Below are 24893 nucleotides of genomic sequence, written 5' to 3' on the forward strand. Positions count from 1 at the left end.
CCCTATTGAAAGTGAGCTCATTTCCAAAGGGCTGAACTTTCCACCTAGTGCAGGATTGATCTGCATCAATTTATTAATTGACTCTAAAACAGTACATTTGTTAGACAACTGACATGAAAAAGATTTTTTATAAATAATGATTCCCTCAGTAGGGAAAATAACGTCATTCAAGGTACTTTACGAGGTAATAATATAATAGTACAAGATTGAGAGATACCAACGGATAATTTTCAACATACGCTGCTCAAAAATAAATCCAAGTTTTTGCCAAGTGGGTCCAAGGGACACTTCCTTGAAGTGTTTCAGCAAGCATTATAAGAAGATTTAGTGCTGATGAGTTAAAAACATAAATTCAATAATAATCTTCGGAAATCAGAAAAGAAGGCTCTAGAATCACTCGCAGAGGACAGGTCAATCCTGATTAAACAGGCAGACAGGAGAGGGGTGTGGTCAATATGGATACAATTACTATTTGCAGGAGGCCGAAAGGATTCTCTCAGATCAGAACACATACGAACGTCTTACCATGAATCCCACCCCCAAATGTAGAGAGGAATTCTCCCTTCTTCTAGTTAGAGGCAAAACATTGGGTATCCTGAAAGATAAGGAATATGAATATCTCAATATTAATAACGCAGTTATGGCAATATTTTATTTTTGCCGAAAATGCATAAGAATCCTACAAACCCGCCCGATAGACCTATCATCTCTGGGATAGGATCTCTCATGTCCAACCTCTCAGAATACATAGATGTGTTCCTACAGAGGTACGTTGTGGAGATGAGGTCCTATTTCAAGGACACCATGCAGGTGCTAAAGGTTTTAGAAGAAGTGCTGTGGAAAAGGGGGTATTTTTTTAGCAACGGTATGTGTGATGTGACCTCCTTGTACACAGTGATAGACCACAGAGATGGGTGTGAGACAGTGAGGAGGACACTTTAAAGGGACCCGGATGTGTCTATTTAGCAAAAGGATTTTTTGTTGGACAGTATCAAATTTTTGTTGGACCATAATACTTTTTGTTTAATTGGTACGTATTACCTGCAATAGTGCGGTACGGCCATGGGGAACAGGTTTGCCAACAAGCTATGCCAACATCTTTATGGATGTTTCATAAACAGACAGAATCTGGTTGAATCATCCATTTGGCGCAGGCCTGGTCTTCTGGCGTCGCTATATTGATGATGTGATATTCATCTGGCAGGGAAATTAACAGGACCTTGACATGTTTCTGGACTATATCAATGACAATTCTCTGAACTTGGTGTTCACATCAAAGCGGAGTAAACAGAATATCGACTTTTTAGATTTCTCTATTTAAATCGATGAGAATCAACTGAAAACTAAAACTTTTTTAAAAAGTCGATTGTTACAACTACCTTCTCCAATCCAGCTGTCATCATCCGAAGTGGATCGAGAATATCCCAATGGAACAGTCCAGGCGTATCCGCAGAAATTGTTCAGACAACGTGGTGTATAAAGGACAGACATTTTAAAAGAGAGATTTATTGACAGAAAGTACAATAAATAAAAACTAGAACTAGTTGTCGAGAAAATAGTTTAATGAACAGACAGGATATGCTCATACCTAAGGTGAAATCACGTACCACAGACTTTGATATTCCATTCATCATGAAGTTCAACAAAGATTCAGATAAAATTAAGGCAATAGTTAATAAACATTGACACCTTCTTTTACAGAATTCAGTACTCAAAGGACATGTACAGAACATCCTAGAGTGATATTTATAAAGGCTGATAATATCAAAAGCCAATTAGCACCTAGCATTTTTAGATCAATAGAGAACATAAAGCCATCCAATTGGCTTCCAAAATCCATTGGTTTTATAAATGTAATGTCTGTAAGGCCTGCTTACAGGGATCCACTGAAAAGATGACGTTCAAGTCATGGTCAACTGGAGAGAGTTTCACTATGAAGCATTTTATCAACTGAAAGACAACATACATTGTTTACCTGTTACAGTGCCCATGTGGTCTCCAGTATGTGGGACGCACAACTAGACCACTACATGCACGCATATTGGAACACATGGGCAACATTAGGAGATGTCTTTTGCCACACAATGTGTATAAACACTGTTGTAACAGCCAATCGGGTGACCCTTCAGGTCCTACATATAGGGTCATTAAAACAGTACCCCAAAATTGGTGTGGAGGAGATAGGGTAACGAGACTTGCACAAAAAGAATCCTTTTGGATTTACAAACTCAAGATGCTCAATCCACTAGTTCTAAATGTTGATATAGATATAGGAGTTTTCATTTAAGCTGTCTTCTGTATTCTAGATCATTCTGTTTTTTTCTGTTATATTAGTAGTTCTGATTAATATCGATTACAGATCCTATCATTTTTCACGGCAGCGGCTTTGTTTTAAATGTTGTATATATTTGTTTTATGTAAAGATTTTTTTCTTCTACCAATCATTGCTCTGTCAGATTATATGGTAAAACCATTGTGCAGGGGGCTGAGAATACAGTTCACCCCATGTACACTATTGTTGTGCTATTTACCACTACTCTATTAAATAGATGGCAATATATTTCTCTATCATTTATATATTTTGTGAGCTCTTAGAGTACTGTACAATATTGTTTTGTTTACATAAATTACAACATTTTAACCCTGTACTTGCATTCGAGTCAATAAGATTTGCAAAAAAATCTCTTCTACCAACCATTGCTTGTCATATTAAATGTCAACATCTTTGTACAAAGGGCAGCGAATACGGTCCACTCTCATGTACACGATTTGTGTGTGATTAACTATTACTTTATCATGGAGCGGGTAATATATTTCCCAACCTTTAATGTAAGAACCTTTGTAGGTATCATGTATTTATTTCCCATAAGTCCAAAAATTTACACCAGTTTTATCTATATTGGTGAATTTTTAATTCTAATTGGAGGGCTATAAAAAACCCCCCCTATCCTGTACATGACTATCGAACCTTACGAATCATCTGTAGATGTAAAACGCGTTGTTCAAAAGCGTTTACCTTTTTGACCCTCGGCGGTTGCCGTAGTTCCCTGTGATCAGCCGTGTTCCAGACCTGTATACTGGACATAGTGAGCAGGGAAGTCACTGCTGCACGGCGATCGGAGCAACTACCTCCGCCGATGGAGTCAAGTCTTTCATGTAAGTCCACTCCTGTGCTTAAATTTTTTAAATAAAACCTTTTTTTAATATACATCTTTGGCCTTATTTATCATTCTTCACATGGGGAGACTTGTCTTCACATCACGGGGAAGTGCTCACCAGGAGTGACAGGAAAGAGAGAGCTTGCACAGGGGACAGAGTACTGGAGTCCACAAAGACATCATTGGGGCACCAAATTACACATTGCCATGTAAGTTATTATTATTATCAATATACCCCTCAGCCATCATTATTCTCCTACCTCACTGAGTCCAATGCACGCCACTGTACAAACACAGTCTCATCTTCACGCTTTACATCCATGCTCTACTCTCCTTCAGCTGTTCTTGTACATTTTAATGATTTTATGCTCATATTGATCTGCTTATTGTATTTTTTTTTATGGTTTGTGCTCCCCCACTCTTTTCCTATCACTGCATGAGGATCGTGGGAGGATCCTCTTCGGGTTGACCTGCAGCACAACTTCTGGCCAGTATTCTACATTGTGTACACTTTGCATTGTATTTCATTTCACTGCCTTATTTCACATGTATGTTTATTGCCAGTATGTTCATAAACAATTGAACCATTAGGGCGCGCTCCAGATATATTCCATGGAACCCATGTCCCAACAAGCAGCCCGTGCAAACCCATAGGCACCGGTATGTCTGCTGGACATTGGATTTCAAAGCAACCATATAATTCCCAGAGGTGTGAACCGAATTTTGTTAGCGGGGAAAGGTGGAAAACTAGGTCAGGAGACCAATGGCAGTCCTCCGGGATGCCACTTGTTCTGCCAGACCTAGGGGCACCTGCCCAGAAGGTGACATGGGGATAGCAGAGGGGAAAAATGGCAGGCTTGTGCATGTACCTTGGTTATTTTGAATTTCCCACTAAACTGGCTTTTCTACATGGCTCTGATTAGCTACGTGAGAAAGTTCCCACGAGCTGATTGGTTGTTGAGTTCTGCCTCTATGTTTCAGCTAGAGCAGGGAAATCTATAAGAAACTGTGAGCCAATCATATTGTGTGTTCCCCTTGAGTCAGAGCCAAAAGAGCACACACGCGCTTTTCAAAGTCGCTTTGTTCGTTAAAACCGCTACGGTCATGAAGGGGTTAAGCCCTCCCGCTACCCACCCGCAAGCCCTAAAAAAACCACCGTTGGGGCTAATACCCCCTTCACCCACAATTAAAAAAAATACACACAACAGCCACACACTAAATAAACAAATAAATATATAAATAAATAAATATATAAATAAATATATATATATATATATATATATATATATATATATATATATATATATATATATATATATATATATATATATATACAGTACCGACCAAGTTTATTCTAATGCGGCTAGAGCCGCAAGCCGCGAGGTTTCCCGGCTTTGATGGAGAATCCCCTCGGCGTGCCACGCGTCACCGATGCGCGGTCACGCTTCATCGGGAGCGTGCGCACACGGCGTGCGTGCCCAGGGCTCCCCAAAGGGGTCCTGGTGTCCCGCGATGTGGGGGATGATGTGGGGGGCTCTGGGGGACCCGGCGGACCCGGAGAGGGGGAAGCCCCGATCGGAGGACAGATCCTCCGAGGCTCCGGCACGCGCGCGGGACACCTCGGCGCGCGCCCGAGATCTGCTGCGGCCGAGACTAAGCTCGGCCGCAGCTGTGTATATATATATATATATATATATATATATATATATATATATATATATATATATATATATATATATATATATATATATATATATATATATATATATATATATATATATATATATATATATATAGAATTTACCAGATTGGAGTCCGGAAAAAACGAGACAGCACACAGTCTTAGTGATTCCAATGCAGATGTAATCAAAGTAACATGGCACCACCTCCAACGTTTCGGTACACTCAACGTGACCTTCCTCAGGGACGTGCAATAAGTGAATGCTAATCCACCACCTTATATACCCAAACAAATCAAAATTAAATCAAACTCACCCGTGTAGGCGCAACATTGCCCGCGAAACCGCGCCGCTGTGACACGCATACATCAGCTGGAACGCATCGCCATCTTGGATTTACACAAACCTCCCTTGAAACTACGGTGGCCTCAATGGTCTGACCAGGCATAATCGCACATGCGCGGACTCATCCTATCTCTCTGTGTCGTGACCCGCAACACGCTGCTGAAACGCATCACCATATTGCCTCTCAACCTAATGCATAGTTAGCCCAACTACGGTGGCCCGCATAGTGCATAGTTTATCTATAATGGCGGTTCGCGCATGCGCGAACATGCCCAAGCAGCTCAATGTGCAGAATGTATATATATAGCGCAAGCATAGTGTTACTCAAGAGCTAACCCTATTATGTGCATAACAGCACCCATATGAGGATGTGCCCTTACAGATCTGATTGAGGATCTATAATTACAAATGCCAGAACTTCATAAAGCAAGGCACCTAGCTGATAGAGCCATGTGGGGGGGCTATAAAATGTGATCGCATTAAAGCAGATTTGCATGTGTTGAAATATATGCTTGATCTTATTTACAGAGGGACCCGCTCCAGCATAAGGACGCAAAACGCTCACAGCAACCATACAAAAACCAATATATTAAACAACAAACATGTGATATGATGTGTGCATCACTGTACAATATATTGTTATCCATGTCCCACTATAATAAATACTATTACTACAATGACTAAAATTAGTCTAAAATCGAAAACCAGATACCATGTTTGGTCACACATATTTCTTCCTAAATAGAGTGACCAATGGGCTTTTAATATATATGCCCAATGAGACAACATCTAGTTTATACACATGTCTATCCGGAATCACCATTCATACTGTGATCCTTTGACTATGTCCTAGAGCCAGCTTATAACAGGCCTTATTTACACGACATATCACGTATTTAGAAGTCTCATATATACCATGTAGTATCTATGATCTCGAAGCAGGACATGGAACCAACATGATGCACACACCAACACCCTAAAGTGAACAAGTGAAAATAACAATACATGGGCACATATGGAAATAACACATAAGGACATAATGCAGAAATATTATGAAATGAACATTGACACAAAAAGACACATAATTACAGGACAAGAAATGATTCCTCAGCAAAACGAAGTGTCATAGTCCTGACTTCTTTTATAGGAAACATCCCAATGAAAAATCTTCGTTTAGGCCAAAAGGGGCCACAGTTTTTAATTCAAAGATGTGCCTCGCTTCGCTTTGCAATAGCAATCTATTTCTATCACCCCCTCGTGTGAGCACTTTGACCTGTGAAATAGGCATGCATCTGAATGTTGCCAATGAATGTTTCAAATCCCTAAAATGTTTGGCAACAGGGAGGCATTTAAACTCTAAATCCTTGGCGTCTGCAGATAATGCTTTACGAATTGTTGAACGATGGATAGCTATACGTTCTTTAAGCATACGCACTGTCTTCCCAATGTAAAGTAACCCACATGGACATTTAATCAAATATATAACAAATTTTGATTCACAATTCAGATGTTGATGAATCTTGATTTTAGTCCCATTATGTGGATGACAGTAGAAAGATCCCACCTGCATATATTGGCAATTCGTGCAACCCTTGCACCTGTAGGCCCCAGGTTTTTGGGTTAACCAAGTTTTGTCCTTGCTATATTTGTCAGCAGGATCTGCTTGCGTGATCATGTCCCCAACTGACGGACCACGACGAAAACAAAACAAGGGGGGTTCACGGAAGAATTTTCCTATTTTATCATCATTGGTTAGTACATGCCAATTATCTCTAATGCCACGTTGTATGCATGGGGACGCAGTGCTAAATGTGCTTATGACATTAAATCTTGAACTTTTTGATTGATCGCCCAGTTCGATGTTGGTACGATCTGAGTTCTCCCCTCTAATCACACGATCTAGTGCATCTTTGACGTCGACCGGACTATAGCCTCGCTCTAGGAACCTGCTAGCCATGTTGATAAGTGCAGGTTCCAACTCATTGTGATCACTGGTGATTCGTTTCACCCGTAGAAGTTGTGAATACGGAAGCCCCTTTTTCAACGGGGCCGGATGGTGGCTTGTGGCATAAAGCAATGTATTTTTGTCAGTGTCTTTCTGGTACAGCCTTGTGGCCAATTTGTCGCCAGCTTTGTATACCATCGTGTCCAAGAATGGAATTTCTAGATCACTGTAACACAGCGTAAAACGTATCTTTGATGGAATATCGTTAAGACGGTTAACAAAGTCCTGTAATTCCACAGAAGAGCCACTCCAAATAATAAAAATATCATCAATGTAGCGTAAAAACTTTCTGATGTAGTGTGCATTGGGCGCATCGCATAAGATGTGGGTTTGCTCATACATGTCCATGTAAAGGTTCGCATATGATGGAGCCATGTTTGAGCCCATGGCTGTCCCACTGAGCTGGAGATAGTATGCATTTTCAAACCTAAAAATTTTTTTGTTTAGGATGACTTCTATCAGGAGTAGTAAAAATTCAGACGGTGGTCCAGTCTGCAAAGTATTTGTTATCAACTTTCTCCTGATAGCCTCCAACCCCTCTTCATGCGGAATATTCGTATAGAGGCATGCTAAGTCGAGGGTAGCCAATATGCACCCAGCTGGATTAAATGCTAGATCGTTAATATGCTCCATGAAGTTGGTAGTGTCTTTGACAAACGTGGCCATACCCGCCACCAGCGGTTGTAGATAAAAGTCAACATATTGTGAAATCGGATGGCATAGTGATGTCCGAGCCGAGATAATAGGTCGACCTGGTGGGTGTGTGGTAGATTTGTGAATCTTAGGGATCGTGTACATGACAGGTATTTTTGGATGCTGTTGCATAAGGAAACCACCAGTGTCCTCCGAGATCCATCCATTAGATATACCCATTTGAATTATGGCATCAATTTCCCCTTTGTACGCCGCAGTAGGATCCTTACCCAATTGTTTATCAGCGGCCCGAATGATGATGTTCTTGTTATTTCTCAAAGATTTTACCGCCAATCTTTCTTCATTCGTCATATTGAAGAAGCTGGTCTTTTGTGTCTTAATCTTGCTTCTTGTGGCTTTGCCTAAAAGGTTCATAAATGTTGCAATACTGGGATTAGACACCTGTGGATCAAACATACTGCGTGGCCTGAAATGGGATCTCGCATATTCAGGTGATAGGTTAGCTTCTGATTTTGAAAAGAAGTCCTTGAGTTTGAGGTGTCTATTCAATTTAAAGAGGTCCACTTCCCACTTAAACGGGTCTTGCTTATATGTTGGCACAAAGCCAAGACCTTTATGTAAAACATTTAACTCCGCTGACGAGAGGGTATATTTGGAAAGATTAAAAATTACCGTTTCCTGGGCTGCTGTTTTGGACCTCTCCCCCTGTTTGGGTAGCGCTCCGGATATCTTCGTCTTTCGGCCTCCTCGCCTGATTTTCCTCCGGCATCTCCGGCTCCTATAGGCGGTTTGGCTCTCCCATCCGGGCCTTGTCCTAAAAAAGAAGAAGGTTCTGCAGACATGGTATCACTGAATGTGTCCGCGGCGTCAGAGAAGTCCGTATCGCTGGTGTTGTACCCAGGCTTTCTGTATCCCCCTCGTCTTCGGCGGGACTGGCCCCTCTGTTGACCTTGCGCAGCTGTGGGTAGATCACTTAGCCCCAGCAACCATCTGTATACCTTACGATCTTTGTAATCTGATTCAACAATCTTGAGTTTCTCTCTCTTATATTTAATAAGATTGTTTCTGTATGTGTCTATGGAGGACTGTATTTTGTCCGTCCAATTCGTGGAGGTGTCTGTCTCTAAAGTTGTTCCATGTTTGGTGTAAATGGTATCAATCTCTTTTTTAATCTTGATGATTTCCTTGCTTGATTGATCAATTACAAGAATGACCAAATCAAATGCACATTTGTTTAAAATTGCAATCCATCTCTTACAGAACTCTGGATCAGTTCTCCCTATAGTGGGCTGGTTTTTTATTCTGAACCCACGGGGTAGCAATTTTTCTTTGTGATAATGCGACAACGTCACACCGTGCAGATAGTAATCAACTTCCCTCTTTTTTAATTTAATCAGGTCATTGTACACGTCACTCACTCTTTCTGGTCCCAAAACTGATTCAAAGGACTCCGTATAGCGGATGCTGGAAATCTCTGCCTCGCTAAAACTAGCTGACTCAGAGATGGCCGAAAAAACCCCAAACGTGTCTGCAAATTCCTCCATGTTTTTTCTTTACGTGGATAAAATCAACATTCAATTATGATAAGCCTCTTAGAAATAAAGCATCCACGGAATTGGCCAAAAACGCCGTGGGCCACACAATTTTAACCCCTCATAGGGTACTTGGTATCCTTTTGCTGGCAGGTGCCCAACTCATATAGTTACACATGAAAAAATCATCTCAGTTGGCACACTGTAAACATAGATAAGATGCTGATGCTTGCCCCATATGCACATGTAAAAATAGAATTTACCAGATTGGAGTCCGGAAAAAACGAGACAGCACACAGTCTTAGTGATTCCAATGCAGATGTAATCAAAGTAACATGGCACCACCTCCAACGTTTCGGTACACTCAACGTGACCTTCCTCAGGGACGTGCAATAAGTGAATGCTAATCCACCACCTTATATACCCAAACAAATCAAAATTAAATCAAACTCACCCGTGTAGGCGCAACATTGCCCGCGAAACCGCGCCGCTGTGACACGCATACATCAGCTGGAACGCATCGCCATCTTGGATTTACACAAACCTCCCTTGAAACTACGGTGATCTACCCACAGGTGCGCAAGGTCAACAGAGGGGCCAGTCCCGCCGAAGACGAGGGGGATACAGAAAGCCTGGGTACAACACCAGCGATACGGACTTCTCTGACGCCGCGGACACATTCAGTGATACCATGTCTGCAGAACCTTCTTCTTTTTTAGGACAAGGCCCGGATGGGAGAGCCAAACCGCCTATAGGAGCCGGAGATGCCGGAGGAAAATCAGGCGAGGAGGCCGAAAGACGAAGATATCCGGAGCGCTACCCAAACAGGGGGAGAGGTCCAAAACAGCAGCCCAGGAAACGGTAATTTTTAATCTTTCCAAATATACCCTCTCGTCAGCGGAGTTAAATGTTTTACATAAAGGTCTTGGCTTTGTGCCAACATATAAGCAAGACCCGTTTAAGTGGGAAGTGGACCTCTTTAAATTGAATAGACACCTCAAACTCAAGGACTTCTTTTCAAAATCAGAAGCTAACCTATCACCTGAATATGCGAGATCCCATTTCAGGCCACGCAGTATGTTTGATCCACATTCCCAGTATTGCAACATTTATGAACCTTTTAGGCAAAGCCACAAGAAGCAAGATTAAGACACAAAAGACCAGCTTCTTCAATATGACGAATGAAGAAAGATTGGCGGTAAAATCTTTGAGAAATAACAAGAACATCATCATTCGGGCCGCTGATAAAGGCGGCGGAATCGTCATTTTGGACTACCTCTATTATAGAGAAGAAGTGTTGCGCCAACTGGGAGACACTGAGACGTACAAACAATTGGGTAAGGATCCTACTGCGGCGTACAAAGGGGAAATTGATGCCATAATTCAAATGGGTATATCTAATGGATGGATCTCGGAGGACACTGGTGGTTTCCTTATGCAACAGCATCCAAAAATACCTGTCATGTACACGATCCCTAAGATTCACAAATCTACCACACACCCACCAGGTCGACCTATTATCTCGGCTCGGACATCACTATGCCATCCGATTTCACAATATGTTGACTTTTATCTACAACCGCTGGTGGCGGGTATGGCCACGTTTGTCAAAGACACTACCAACTTCATGGAGCATATTAACGATCTAGCATTTAATCCAGCTGGGTGCATATTGGCTACCCTCGACATAGCAAGCCTCTATACGAATATTCCGCATGAAGAGGGGTTGGAGGCTATCAGGAGAAAGTTGATAACAAATACTTTGCAGACTGGACCACCGTCTGAATTTTTACTACTCCTGATAGAAGTCATCCTAAACAAAAAAAATTTTAGGTTTGAAAATGCATACTATCTCCAGCTCAGTGGGACAGCCATGGGCTCAAACATGGCTCCATCATATGCGAACCTTTACATGGACATGTATGAGCAAACCCACATCTTATGCGATGCGCCCAATGCACACTACATCAGAAAGTTTTTACGCTACATTGATGATATTTTTATTATTTGGAGTGGCTCTTCTGTGGAATTACAGGACTTTGTTAACCGTCTTAACGATATTCCATCAAAGATACGTTTTACGCTGTGTTACAGTGATCTAGAAATTCCATTCTTGGACACGATGGTATACAAAGCTGGCGACAAATTGGCCACAAGGCTGTACCAGAAAGACACTGACAAAAATACATTGCTTTATGCCACAAGCCACCATCCGGCCCCGTTGAAAAAGGGGCTTCCGTATTCACAACTTCTACGGGTGAAACGAATCACCAGTGATCACAATGAGTTGGAACCTGCACTTATCAACATGGCTAGCAGGTTCCTAGAGCGAGGCTATAGTCCGGTCGACGTCAAAGATGCACTAGATCGTGTGATTAGAGGGGAGAACTCAGATCGTACCAACATCGAACTGGGCGATCAATCAAAAAGTTCAAGATTTAATGTCATAAGCACATTTAGCACTGCGTCCCCATGCATACAACGTGGCATTAGAGATAATTGGCATGTACTAACCAATGATGATAAAATAGGAAAATTCTTCCGTGAACCCCCCTTGTTTTGTTTTCGTCGTGGTCCGTCAGTTGGGGACATGATCACGCAAGCAGATCCTGCTGACAAATATAGCAAGGACAAAACTTGGTTAACCCAAAAACCTGGGGCCTACAGGTGCAAGGGTTGCACGAATTGCCAATATATGCAGGTGGGATCTTTCTACTGTCATCCACATAATGGGACTAAAATCAAGATTCATCAACATCTGAATTGTGAATCAAAATTTGTTATATATTTGATTAAATGTCCATGTGGGTTACTTTACATTGGGAAGACAGTGCGTATGCTTAAAGAACGTATAGCTATCCATCGTTCAACAATTCGTAAAGCATTATCTGCAGACGCCAAGGATTTAGAGTTTAAATGCCTCCCTGTTGCCAAACATTTTAGGGATTTGAAACATTCATTGGCAACATTCAGATGCATGCCTATTTCACAGGTCAAAGTGCTCACACGAGGGGGTGATAGAAATAGATTGCTATTGCAAAGCGAAGCGAGGCACATCTTTGAATTAAAAACTGTGGCCCCTTTTGGCCTAAACGAAGATTTTTCATTGGGATGTTTCCTATAAAAGAAGTCAGGACTATGACACTTCGTTTTGCTGAGGAATCATTTCTTGTCCTGTAATTATGTGTCTTTTTGTGTCAATGTTCATTTCATAATATTTCTGCATTATGTCCTTATGTGTTATTTCCATACGTGCCCATGTATTGTTATTTTCACTTGTTCACTTTAGGGTGTTGGTGTGTGCATCATGTTGGTTCCATGTCCTGCTTCGAGATCATAGATACTACATGGTATATATGAGACTTCTAAATACGTGATATGTCGTGTAAATAAGGCCTGTTATAAGCTGGCTCTAGGACATAGTCAAAGGATCACAGTATGAATGGTGATTCCGGATAGACATGTGTATAAACTAGATGTTGTCTCATTGGGCATATATATTAAAAGCCCATTGGTCACTCTATTTAGGAAGAAATATGTGTGACCAAACATGGTATCTGGTTTTCGATTTTAGACTAATTTTAGTCATTGTAGTAATAGTATTTATTATAGTGGGACATGGATAACAATATATTGTACAGTGATGCACACATCATATCACATGTTTGTTGTTTAATATATTGGTTTTTGTATGGTTGCTGTGAGCGTTTTGCGTCCTTATGCTGGAGCGGGTCCCTCTGTAAATAAGATCAAGCATATATTTCAACACATGCAAATCTGCTTTAATGCGATCACATTTTATAGCCCCCCCACATGGCTCTATCAGCTAGGTGCCTTGCTTTATGAAGTTCTGGCATTTGTAATTATAGATCCTCAATCAGATCTGTAAGGGCACATCCTCATATGGGTGCTGTTATGCACATAATAGGGTTAGCTCTTGAGTAACACTATGCTTGCGCTATATATATACATTCTGCACATTGAGCTGCTTGGGCATGTTCGCGCATGCGCGAACCGCCATTATAGATAAACTATGCACTATGCGGGCCACCGTAGTTGGGCTAACTATGCATTAGGTTGAGAGGCAATATGGTGATGCGTTTCAGCAGCGTGTTGCGGGTCACGACACAGAGAGATAGGATGAGTCCGCGCATGTGCGATTATGCCTGGTCAGACCATTGAGGCCACCGTAGTTTCAAGGGAGGTTTGTGTAAATCCAAGATGGCGATGCGTTCCAGCTGATGTATGCGTGTCACAGCGGCGCGGTTTCGCGGGCAATGTTGCGCCTACACGGGTGAGTTTGATTTAATTTTGATTTGTTTGGGTATATAAGGTGGTGGATTAGCATTCACTTATTGCACGTCCCTGAGGAAGGTCACGTTGAGTGTACCGAAACGTTGGAGGTGGTGCCATGTTACTTTGATTACATCTGCATTGGAATCACTAAGACTGTGTGCTGTCTCGTTTTTTCCGGACTCCAATCTGGTAAATTCTATTTTTACATGTGCATATGGGGCAAGCATCAGCATCTTATCTATGTTTACAGTGTGCCAACTGAGATGATTTTTTTATATTTATATATATATATATATATATATATATATATATATATATATATATATATATATATATATATATATATATATATATATATATATATATATATATATATATATATATATATATATAGAACTGCAACAACCCCTATACCCCCCTAACATACTCATATATGCACATCAATGATACTATAGGCCGGCATGGGCCCTCGGGTGTTCCCCGCAGGCCTGCAGTACCAATTCAGTGCACCCCTAAAAAATTACAACACATAAATACACCACTTTAGCACATACATGGGCTTATGCAGAGAGGTACGGTAAGGTATAATTAGACAGGTTTGCGCCAAAACTGTCCGCTTTCAAACAGATAGTTGCGAGAAATTGGCAGGACAATTTAAATTCGGCAAACATGTTGCGAGAAGCGTGATCTCGCCAATGCGAAAACACGCAGGATTCCAGTAGCTCCGATGCGCATGAACGCGCCAATCTGAGCTACTAAATGGCGCGTTTAGTGGAAATTTTGCCCGCCAACAAAAGTTGGCTGTATTGTGGGCAAATACCGCACGGCTCTGATTGCGAGTTTCACACCAAGTGAAACTCGCCTAATTAGCCATTACATGCACACCGCGCTACCGGAGTACCCTGCATACCACACCAATAAAATGGCGAATTTAAGCAGTACCTCTCTGCATAAGCCCCACAGTGTAGTAATGTGCAAAATTACTATTATCCACATATGGATAATAGTGAATATGCCCATTTAAAATACATTAAGAACAATAAATAAAATAAATACATATAGTACTCACCCTTGTCCGGCTGACACGATGAAGGCCATCCTCATCTTTATCACCGTCCATGCCCCCTCCGATGCTGCAAAACATGAACAAGAATGAAAACAGCAAATGTAAAGTCCCCTAACCCATTAATAACCATAGCGGTTATTAACCGATACAGTCATTAAGGGGTTAACCCAACCTCACCCACCACTCGGAAGGCCTACATACTCTTCCCCACTAACCCCCCACCCCATGAGGCCTAACCACCCTCACACACTACCCAGCTGGGAGGCCTACCCACATACCCTTGGGGCCAATACCCCCTTCCCCCACCCACAGTTTCCACAATAAAAACAATACACAGCCCCAAAATAAACATCATTATATTTATTAAATACATAACCCACTCCCTGTGCCCCCCATAAATACATGATTTATTATTTGACATACAGGGTTAATACCCCAGGCCCATGTGAGTCCCCGGTGGGCCTGATGGGTCACCGCACAGACCTACAGGTGGCCAGCATCATGTTTCACACAGGGTCTGGAGGCTGTTGTTGGGTACCGCCAGGTGCCATGGTCCACCAGGTGGTCTCCGCGAGTCACCGTGGGCCACAATGGGGTCTCCACGGTAGGCCCGCGGATGTCTGGGGTGCCCCGGGTCAGACCCACAGGTGTCTGAGGGGCCTCGGGTGGTTCCCACAGGGGTTTGGGGACCCACAGGTGGTCCCTATGGGTCCGCGGTGCCCCCACAGATGTGGGGCCACCGGTTCTTCCCCGCAGGTGTCCCCGGTGGACCCGCCAGCCTGGTACCCGTGAGAAGCCCAAGGATACCGCAGGTGGTTTCCAGAGGTCTCTCGCAGACCAAAAGGAAACAACCCTGTATGTTAAAAAAATAAACTTGACCCATCCATTAAATACATCAATCCCCCCCCCACAACATATACAGTAAAATAATGCGCAAAATAACTATTATCCAGATAGGGATAATAGATTATCTGCCCATTATTAAACCCATTAACTAGCATAATAACATAAATAAAGTTCTACTGACCTCTTCAATAAGAAGCCCTCCCGCCAGCAAAGTCTGTGTCCTCCGTTGCCAACAAAATACATAGCCAATACATTGCAATTACATTCAGATATCCATTAACCCCTTAATCACCTTATCGGATAAGAACCGCAAAGGTAATTAAGGGGTTAAGCCACCCTGGCTCGATACCCACTCTTCACCCATTCATTTATACAGTGGCTTCATCATGCAATTATATATACAAAACAGAAAGTGAATCCCTGCGCTTCTCCCATAGGGATAGCAATAAATGGGGAATATATATATATATATATGTATGGTGTAAATATCTATAAGAAAAAAGGAGACTTTTGGTATACATCCTTTGATCAAATAATGCCAAGCCTGCTAACCACGTCAAGGTAAGTCTCTTTAGCAGGTCCCTACGCTAAATGCATACTAGTGTTATGTGAAATAAGCCCAGAAGGGGTTAAAATATCAAAGCATATGCTTGTATAACCTAGTGCAATTAAAAACTGGTATATACCAGTACAGATACTCACATGTAAGTGAAGTGCAATAAGGGGACCTTGCTAGGAGATTATATACCTAGAAGAGGAGGGGCTGGCCTGCCACAAACTGCTCAATAAGCAGTTGCAGGTGATTGGCTAAATATATTCAATTACACCATAGTAGTGTTGCCCTCTAGGAGCGTGCTGCAAAGGATTAAAATCGGCCCAACAAATAATGTAAAACAAATATAATCACTGCGCTTCTCCATGTAAAGAGCATGCAGCTAGTGAAGGAAATGGCCATACAAATGTGCAAAACAGAAAGTGAATCCCTGCGCTTCTCCCATAGGGATAGCAATAAATGGGGAATATATATATATATATATGTATGGTGTAAATATCTATAAGAAAAAAGGAGACTTTTGGTATACATCCTTTGATCAAATAATGCCAAGCCTGCTAACCACGTCAAGGTAAGTCTCTTTAGCAGGTCCCTACGCTAAATGCATACTAGTGTTATGTGAAATAAGCCCAGAAGGGGTTAAAATATCAAAGCATATGCTTGTATAACCTAGTGCAATTAAAAACTGGTATATACCAGTACAGATACTCACATGTAAGTGAAGTGCAATAAGGGGACCTTGCTAGGAGATTATATACCTAGAAGAGGAGGGGCTGGCCTGCCACAAACTGCTCAATAAGCAGTTGCAGGTGATTGGCTAAATATATTCAATTACACCATAGTAGTGTTGCCCTCTAGGAGCGTGCTGCAAAGGATTAAAATCGGCCCAACAAATAATGTAAAACAAATATAATCACTGCGCTTCTCCATGTAAAGAGCATGCAGCTAGTGAAGGAAATGGCCATACAAATGTGCAAAACAGAAAGTGAATCCCTGCGCTTCTCCCATAGGGATAGCAATAAATGGGGAATATATATATATATATATGTATGGTGTAAATATCTATAAGAAAAAAGGAGACTTTTGGTATACATCCTTTGATCAAATAATGCCAAGCCTGCTAACCACGTCAAGGTAAGTCTCTTTAGCAGGTCCCTACGCTAAATGCATACTAGTGTTATGTGAAATAAGCCCAGAAGGGGTTAAAATATCAAAGCATATGCTTGTATAACCTAGTGCAATTAAAAACTGGTATATACCAGTACAGATACTCACATGTAAGTGAAGTGCAATAAGGGGACCTTGCTAGGAGATTATATACCTAGAAGAGGAGGGGCTGGCCTGCCACAAACTGCTCAATAAGCAGTTGCAGGTGATTGGCTAAATATATTCAATTACACCATAGTAGTGTTGCCCTCTAGGAGCGTGCTGCAAAGGATTAAAATCAGCCCAACAAATAATGTAAAACAAATATAATCACTGCGCTTCTCCATGTAAAGAGCATGCAGCTAGTGAAGGAAATGGCCATACAAATGTGCAAAACAGAAAGTGAATCCCTGCGCTTCTCCCATAGGGATAGCAATAAATGGGGAATATATATATATATACACTGGCGACACACTTTATTCGAGCTCGGCTAGTCCCACGAATTCGGGTATACCCGGGTGTATTGAGGTTTGTGACTGTTTTCTGCCCGAGTGCATTGGGTTATTTTCCAGGCAGGGATTAAAGCATTTTATTCCCGCTGGCTGCAATACTGCACAGTATATATATATATACTGCATTATAATTCATGAATTTATGCCATCTGGTAGACACGCGAAGCATTGCAGCCTATTAAATCCTAATCATTATCATTTAACAGATCAGCCGCCCGTCAGCCAGGCATGAACCCAGGCTGGGAAGGCAAACGCAACGGGGCTTGTCAGAGGTGAGGAGCGGCGCATTCCAGGTATCTGCCAGGTACATACTGGGTATTTGCTCGAATAAAGTGTGTCGGTGCAGTATATGTATGGTGTAAATATCTATAAGAAAAAAGGAGACTTTTGGTATACATCCTTTGATCAAATAATGCCAAGCCTGCTAACCACGTCAAGGTAAGTCTCTTTAGCAGGTCCCTACGCTAAATGCATACTAGTGTTATGTGAAATAAGCCCAGAAGGGGTTAAAATATCAAAGCATATGCTTGTATAACCTAGTGCAATTAAAAACTGGTATATACCAGTACAGATACTCACGTGTAAGTGAAGTGCAATAAGGGGACCTTGCTAGGAGATTATATACCTAGAAGAGGAGGGGCTGGCCTGCCACAAACTGCTCAATAAGCAGTTGCAGGTGATTGGCTAAATATATTCAATTACACCATAGTAGTGTTGCCCTCTAGGAGCATAGTAACCATGTCTCACTAAATACAAAACTTTTTTTGACAACTTTGTGGAGTGCTGCCTCTGATATTCGCTCAAACGGTATCGTATTGCTTATATATATATATATATATATATATATATATATATATAATATATATATATATATATATATATATATATATATATATATATATATATATAGTTGCATGATGAAGCCACTGTATAAATGAATGGGTGAAGGGTGGGTATTGGGCCAGGGTGGTTTAACCCCTTAGTTACCTTTGCGGTTCTTATCCGATAAAGTGATTAAGGGGTTAATTGATCGCAGAATGTAATTGCAATGTATTGGCTATGTACTTAGTTGGCAACGGGGGAACATGGATTTTGCTGGCGAGGTGGCTTCTTATTGAAGAGGTTAGTAGAACTTTATTTATGTTATTATGCTAGTTAATGTGTTTAATAATGGCCAGATAATCTATTATCCCTATCTGGATAATAGTTATTTTCCACATTAATGTACTGTATGTGTTGTGGGGGGGGGGGGGGGGGGGATTAATGTATTTAATATATAGGTCAGGTTTATTTTTTTAACATACAGGGTTGTTTCCTTTTGGTCTGCGAGAGACCTCTGGAGACCACCGGCGGTATCCTCGGGCTTCTCACAGGTACCAGGCTGGCGTGTCCACCGGGGACACCTGTGGGGAAGAACAGGTGGCCCCACATCTGTGGGGGCACCGTGGACCCATAGGGACCACCCGTGGGTCCCCAGACCCCCATGAGAACCAACCGAGGCCCTTCAGACACCTTTGGGCCTGACCAAAGGCCCCACGGAGACAACCTGGTTGACTATGGTGCCTGGCGGGACCCACCAACAGGCCTCCAGACCCTGTGTGAAACATGATGCTGGCCACCTGTAGGTCTGTGTGGTGACCCATCAGGCCAACCGGGGACTCACGTGTGCCTGGGGTATTAACCCTGTATTTCAAATAATAAATCATGTAATTATGGGGGGGCACAGGGGGTGGGTTATGTATTTAATAAATATAATGATGTTTATTTTGGGGCTGTGTATTGTTTTTATTGTGGGAACTGTGGGTGGGGGAAGGGGGTATTGGCCCCAAGGGTATGTGGGTAGGCCTCCCGCCTGGGTAGTGGGTAAGGGTGGTTAGGCCTCACGGGGTGTGGGGTTAGTGTGGGAGAGTATGTAGGCCTCCCGAGTGGTGGGTGAGGGTGGGTTAACCCCTCAATGACTGTAGCGGTTAATAACCGCTATGGTGATTAAGGGGTTAGGGGACATTTTATTGGCTGTTTTTATTCTTGTTCATGTTTAGCAGCATCGGAGGGGGCATGGACGATGATGAAGATTAGGATGGCCTTCATCGTGTCTGCCGGACAAGGGTGAGTGCTATATGTATTTATTTTATTTATTGTTCTTTATGTATTTTAAATACACAGGGGGTGTATGTTGTTTATTGCAATGTTTATTGGGGTCAATTATCCCCCATTAACATGCTATTATGCCTTAACCCCTTCATTTCCTTAGCGGCTATCCACTATGGTAATGAAGTTGCTTTAATATATTTTAATAATATTGTGTGGGAGCAGGGGGTCCCCTGAGCTGAACCGCATTGATTTGTGGCTCAGGGACCCCCTGCTTCCCGAGTTACAGGTCCCGGTTTGGGGCATCGGTGATAGTGTCGCCGCCATATTTATAGTGGGCACGTCGTGTATGGTACGCTATGAAGATGGCAGAGACACTGTCACCCGATGACACATACCGGGGCCTGTAACTCGGGAAGCAGGGGGTCCCTGGTCCACAAATCAATGCGGTTCAGCTCAGGGGACCTCCTGCTCACTGTACACTATTATTAAAAATACATTCATGCTGCTTCGTTACCATAGCAGATAGCCGCAAAGGTAAGGATTGAATGTTTATTGATATGTGTGTTTTATTCATAGTGTAGATGTGCAGAGGGTCTCCGGAGCTGAACCGCTTTGGTTTTAGGTCCGGGGATCCCCTGCTTCCCGAGATACAGGCCCCTTTATGGGGTGCCGGTATCCCTTTGCTTTGTTTACATTCTGCGGTCACGTGATCGAGACATTTAAATGCAGAGGGATACCGGCACCTCATAAAGGGGCCTGTATCTCGGGAAGCAGGGGTTTCCCGGACCTGAAACCAATGCGGTTCAGCTCCGGAGACCCCCTGCACATGTACACTATGAGTAAATAATTGTATTTAAAATATTTTTAAATGTGCCGATGTTTGCGCAGAGAGAGCGGCGGATCTCTCTCTGCTGCAGACACATCTCGGCAGGGGACGGATTCTCGGCAGCTTCTTGCCAGGCAGCCTGTCTCGCCACATGTTACTCGCCATTTTTTCAAATGGTGGTGGCGCATTCATTAGCCAGGGATTCGGCCCTTCCTGTATACAGCGAGGGTAACACGCCAAAAACATGGCGAATTCAAACCCTGTCGAATGCAATTTTCCACTGCTTAGTGCATAGACCCCTAAGTCTCGACTTTTGTGCCCAAGTTCTGAGAAACAAACGTAGCGGTCATGGCTGAGATTTCATGCCGATTTGAGTTCCAGGAGATCCTTGGCTATGTCCCGGTCAGCCATCACCAGAATCCAAAGCAGGACACTTGCACAGGCAGGGGGGCCATTGGTAACCCTGACAACTGAGGATGCCACTGTACCCCTTCATTTGGGACCAACAGATCCAGAGGTCCTTGCAGACTCCAGTAACCCGAGTCTGGGGCAATGCTCCCCAGCTACAGGATGGACGTCCTACAAGAGGCTGTAGCCCAAGATAGAGCAGACAGCAGCTGTGCAGCGGCTCCAGACACAGATACAGCTAGCGGTCCAGGAAGATTTGCTTTTGCATCCAGGGGTCCCAGGAAATTGACAGGCAGTTGGCCTGGGGGTCCCCTGCAACAAGGTACCCTGGGGCAGCCTGATAGGGTCTTCCCAGAGCACCGGAACCCACTGACAGGGATGACGGTGAAGTTACCTGTAAAGGATGCTCTTGTGACCCCAGTCAAAGAGAGCCAAGAGCAGGCAGTTGCCCAGGCAGAGGTGCAGTCAGCACTGCTGCACACCAAGGTGGTTTATGCTCCCAGATTTGGGAGCCCACCCCACAGACCATTGCTCCTCTGCATTTGGAGCCCCTACCCACCGAGGACTTCAAAGAGATAAGGCAGTTAATCAGACCATGCCCGACCAGGGTCCCCATGTGTGTGATGTCCCCCATTTTGACTTCTGCTCAGACTGTGACAGCGAGGGAACTACCGGAGCTGTGAAAAGGGTACTGGGAGATGGTGCAGACAGATGCTGATCTGCCTGCAGACCATTGTAGGTGTCTTGCCTGGGTACCAGCTGCAGGAGCTCCGGCTAATGCAGAGATAGCAAGGGACCAGGTAGTTTCTCCTTAGAAGAATAGGGAAAGCTTTGTGGAGCAGGGGGAGACAGCTCCCGAGCTCACATCTCCCCAGTGGAAGTGGAAGAGAGAGGTGTTAGGGATATAGAGGGTCCCTGTTATGGAAGAGATGAGCAGGATCAAGTGGATTGATCACCCAGTAGACTATGGGGTTCAGCAGCCCCTCCATCCGACTGAGCAGTGTCTTGATGGGAAAGGAAAGGTTTGAACAGGGAGATCAAGGACATGAAGCAGTCGTATAGGGATTTAGTGACCCGCTACATGGTCCGGACCAACCCCTTGACTATGTGACCAACATGAGGGCATTGGTGCTGGCAGCCTGGTTCCCAGAGGATGGACCAGCAGTTTTAGATCTATGGCCCTGCATTTCTGCAGTCAGCAACCCCAAGTCCCTGCAGTCCTTTGTGACCCAGCGGTCTGTGTACCCAGCTTTAAGGGGGGGTACCCTGGGTGGCAGGTGGTGATAAGTGTGTTGCTATAACGGATCAGTGCCCTGATGGATGTGGACCATGGAGGGGACAAGGAGTCCCAACATGCTGGAGTACTTTACCAGCCAGAGAGACTCTGTCCTACCCCGCCAACCTCCACTTTTTTCAGACTCAGCAAGCCACCGAAGATGGTGACTGTCCTGTAGTCTTCATCTTGAGGGGGGAGGAATGACAGGATGGGGTAACCAGGCTCTCTAATAAAGTTCAAGCCTGTTTTGGTTACCCTTGTCCATGTATAAGGGCCCAAGAGAGTTAGCTCTTGGGCCCAGTAACATTGTACCATTCCAATGTACTGTTTGTAATAAAAGTATTTTTTGTGTTTTTCCCTTTTCGGGCATGCAATCCAGCAGGGATTGCTAGGGTATGAGCTTCAAGGGAGGTTTTGTGGAGGAACCGTTGACAGAATGTTCTTAGGAGATTGGGGTCTGGAGTTGTCGGTTCCCCTATTTATGTACCCGGGAATCGTGCCTGATTATCGGATACATGTAGGCACATTATCCCAGCAATATCTCCCCTTGAAAACGCCAGCGTGACTCACCACCAGGGTAACCTGCTTCAGCACAGTCCAGAAAGGAAAATGAGGCACAGGGATAAAACATGTATTCCTGTAGCTAAGGGAATCCATAGGTTAAGAGGGGTACCCCATGTAATGCCAAGGTGACCCACAATCAGTATAAGGTTTGTGGTTGCCCCAACCTTATTTAAAGTTGAGGGGGGAGAGTCCAAACTTAGTCCAGGGGAAACTGTGTGGGGAATAAGGCAGATAGAAAAAAAATGACAATATTTGTCCTTTTCTGTCCTCTGTACGTTGGACCCTTTGGTGACATATTAAATTGCATCTTCAGAAGACCGTGTGCCTGCTTCCATTTTATTTGCTCTTCTCTGTACCCAGAGACTCAGAAGAGTATTAAAATAAACTTTAATATACAGTAATATGCTTTTTACATTCGAAACCGATGTCCAAACAGGCTACCCGAGCTAACCCATGAGCGCCAGTAAGTCTGCTGGACATAGGAGTTCAAAGCAACCAGAGGATGCCCAGAGGTTTTAATAGCATTTGGGCAGCGGAGAAAGGCAGTGTTCTAGGTCCGGAGATCAATAGAAGTCCTCCGGGAGGCCACTTTCTCTGCCAGACCTTGTTGAGCCTGCCGTGCAGGTAGCATTGGGATAGCCAGGGAGATAGGTGGCAGGCTTGCACATGTCTCTTAACTATTTTGGATTTCCTACTGGCCTGGCTTTTCTCGCCGGCTTGGCTCTGATTGGCTGCTTGGGAAAGTTGGCTGTTCATTTTTGTGAATGAAACTGAAAATACTATAAGAATCGATGAGCCAATCAAATTTACTCTCCCCGGTAGTAAGAGCACGGAAGGGCTTTTTAAAGTAGCTTGCTTGTGAATAGCAAAGCGACAGGCTTCGATTTTGAGCCTGACAAGCCTGCCCGCTAGAGTCTATGTCCAGACTTTTGCACCCAAGTTCTCAGAAATGATCGGAGTGGACATGGCTGGGATTTTATGCCGATTTGAGTTCCAGGAAATTTGGACTAACTCGCGGTCAGGAAGGACCAAGTTCTCAGAAGAGCACGTAGCGTTGGCGTATGTAATTTTATGCTGATTTGGGTTCTAGGAGATTCCGATTGAAGTCTCGGTCAGGGTAAAACTCTTCCATAGAGTTCCCTGCACCTAGGAATGTCTAGTTTTCGACCCCAGTCCCCACTCTAAACTGAACTGCACCCATCTCCTCTCAGCTACCAGCCCAAATGTTTTAAATCTAACCCCAAGACCTCTATACATAGACCTGTTTGTGTTGAACAGGATGCAATCTGAAATATGAATGCCATTATTGGAGTCAGCAAATAATAAATGTTTCCCCTTATGAGATATCATTGGATAATGCTTCACTGTGGTTTTTTGTATGTCTTCCTCTGGAATAATATACTGTAAATACAAATATAGAAAAAAGTATCTGTTATCTAAATTTAACACATGTTGAACTTTATAGACGTATGCCATTTTTTAACCTCATCTGCTATGTACAGTTACTATGGAGTATATAAAGTAGCTCAAGCCACGGTTCACCAACAATTAGTATATACTCCTTTAAGTAAATTGTTTCATTATGTACAGAAATTAAACTCAATTAACATAAATAAAAATAAAATGTGCGACTCTGAGAAGTCAAGAATAAAATTGTATCCATTATAATACCAGATATTTTTTGCTTACCTGGCAAGCATAAATGCCAATAATGGACAATGTAATTAATAAAGTCTCTCCAGTTATAGATAGTACGGTAAAAGAAGATTTCATTAAGACCTTGTTAACCAAAATACTGTTATAAATCTATGGCAATGCATGCAGATTTATTATGCCTATCTGTTGTGATGCCCACAAGGGAACTAGAGCGTCTATGCTACAGGCTTTTAATTAGATGGCAAGTATTCCTCATGAATAAAACACATTTTCTTTATAG

This window comes from Ascaphus truei, chromosome 1 (assembly GCF_040206685.1).
Source record: "Ascaphus truei isolate aAscTru1 chromosome 1, aAscTru1.hap1, whole genome shotgun sequence".
Classification (NCBI taxonomy): domain Eukaryota; kingdom Metazoa; phylum Chordata; class Amphibia; order Anura; family Ascaphidae; genus Ascaphus; species Ascaphus truei.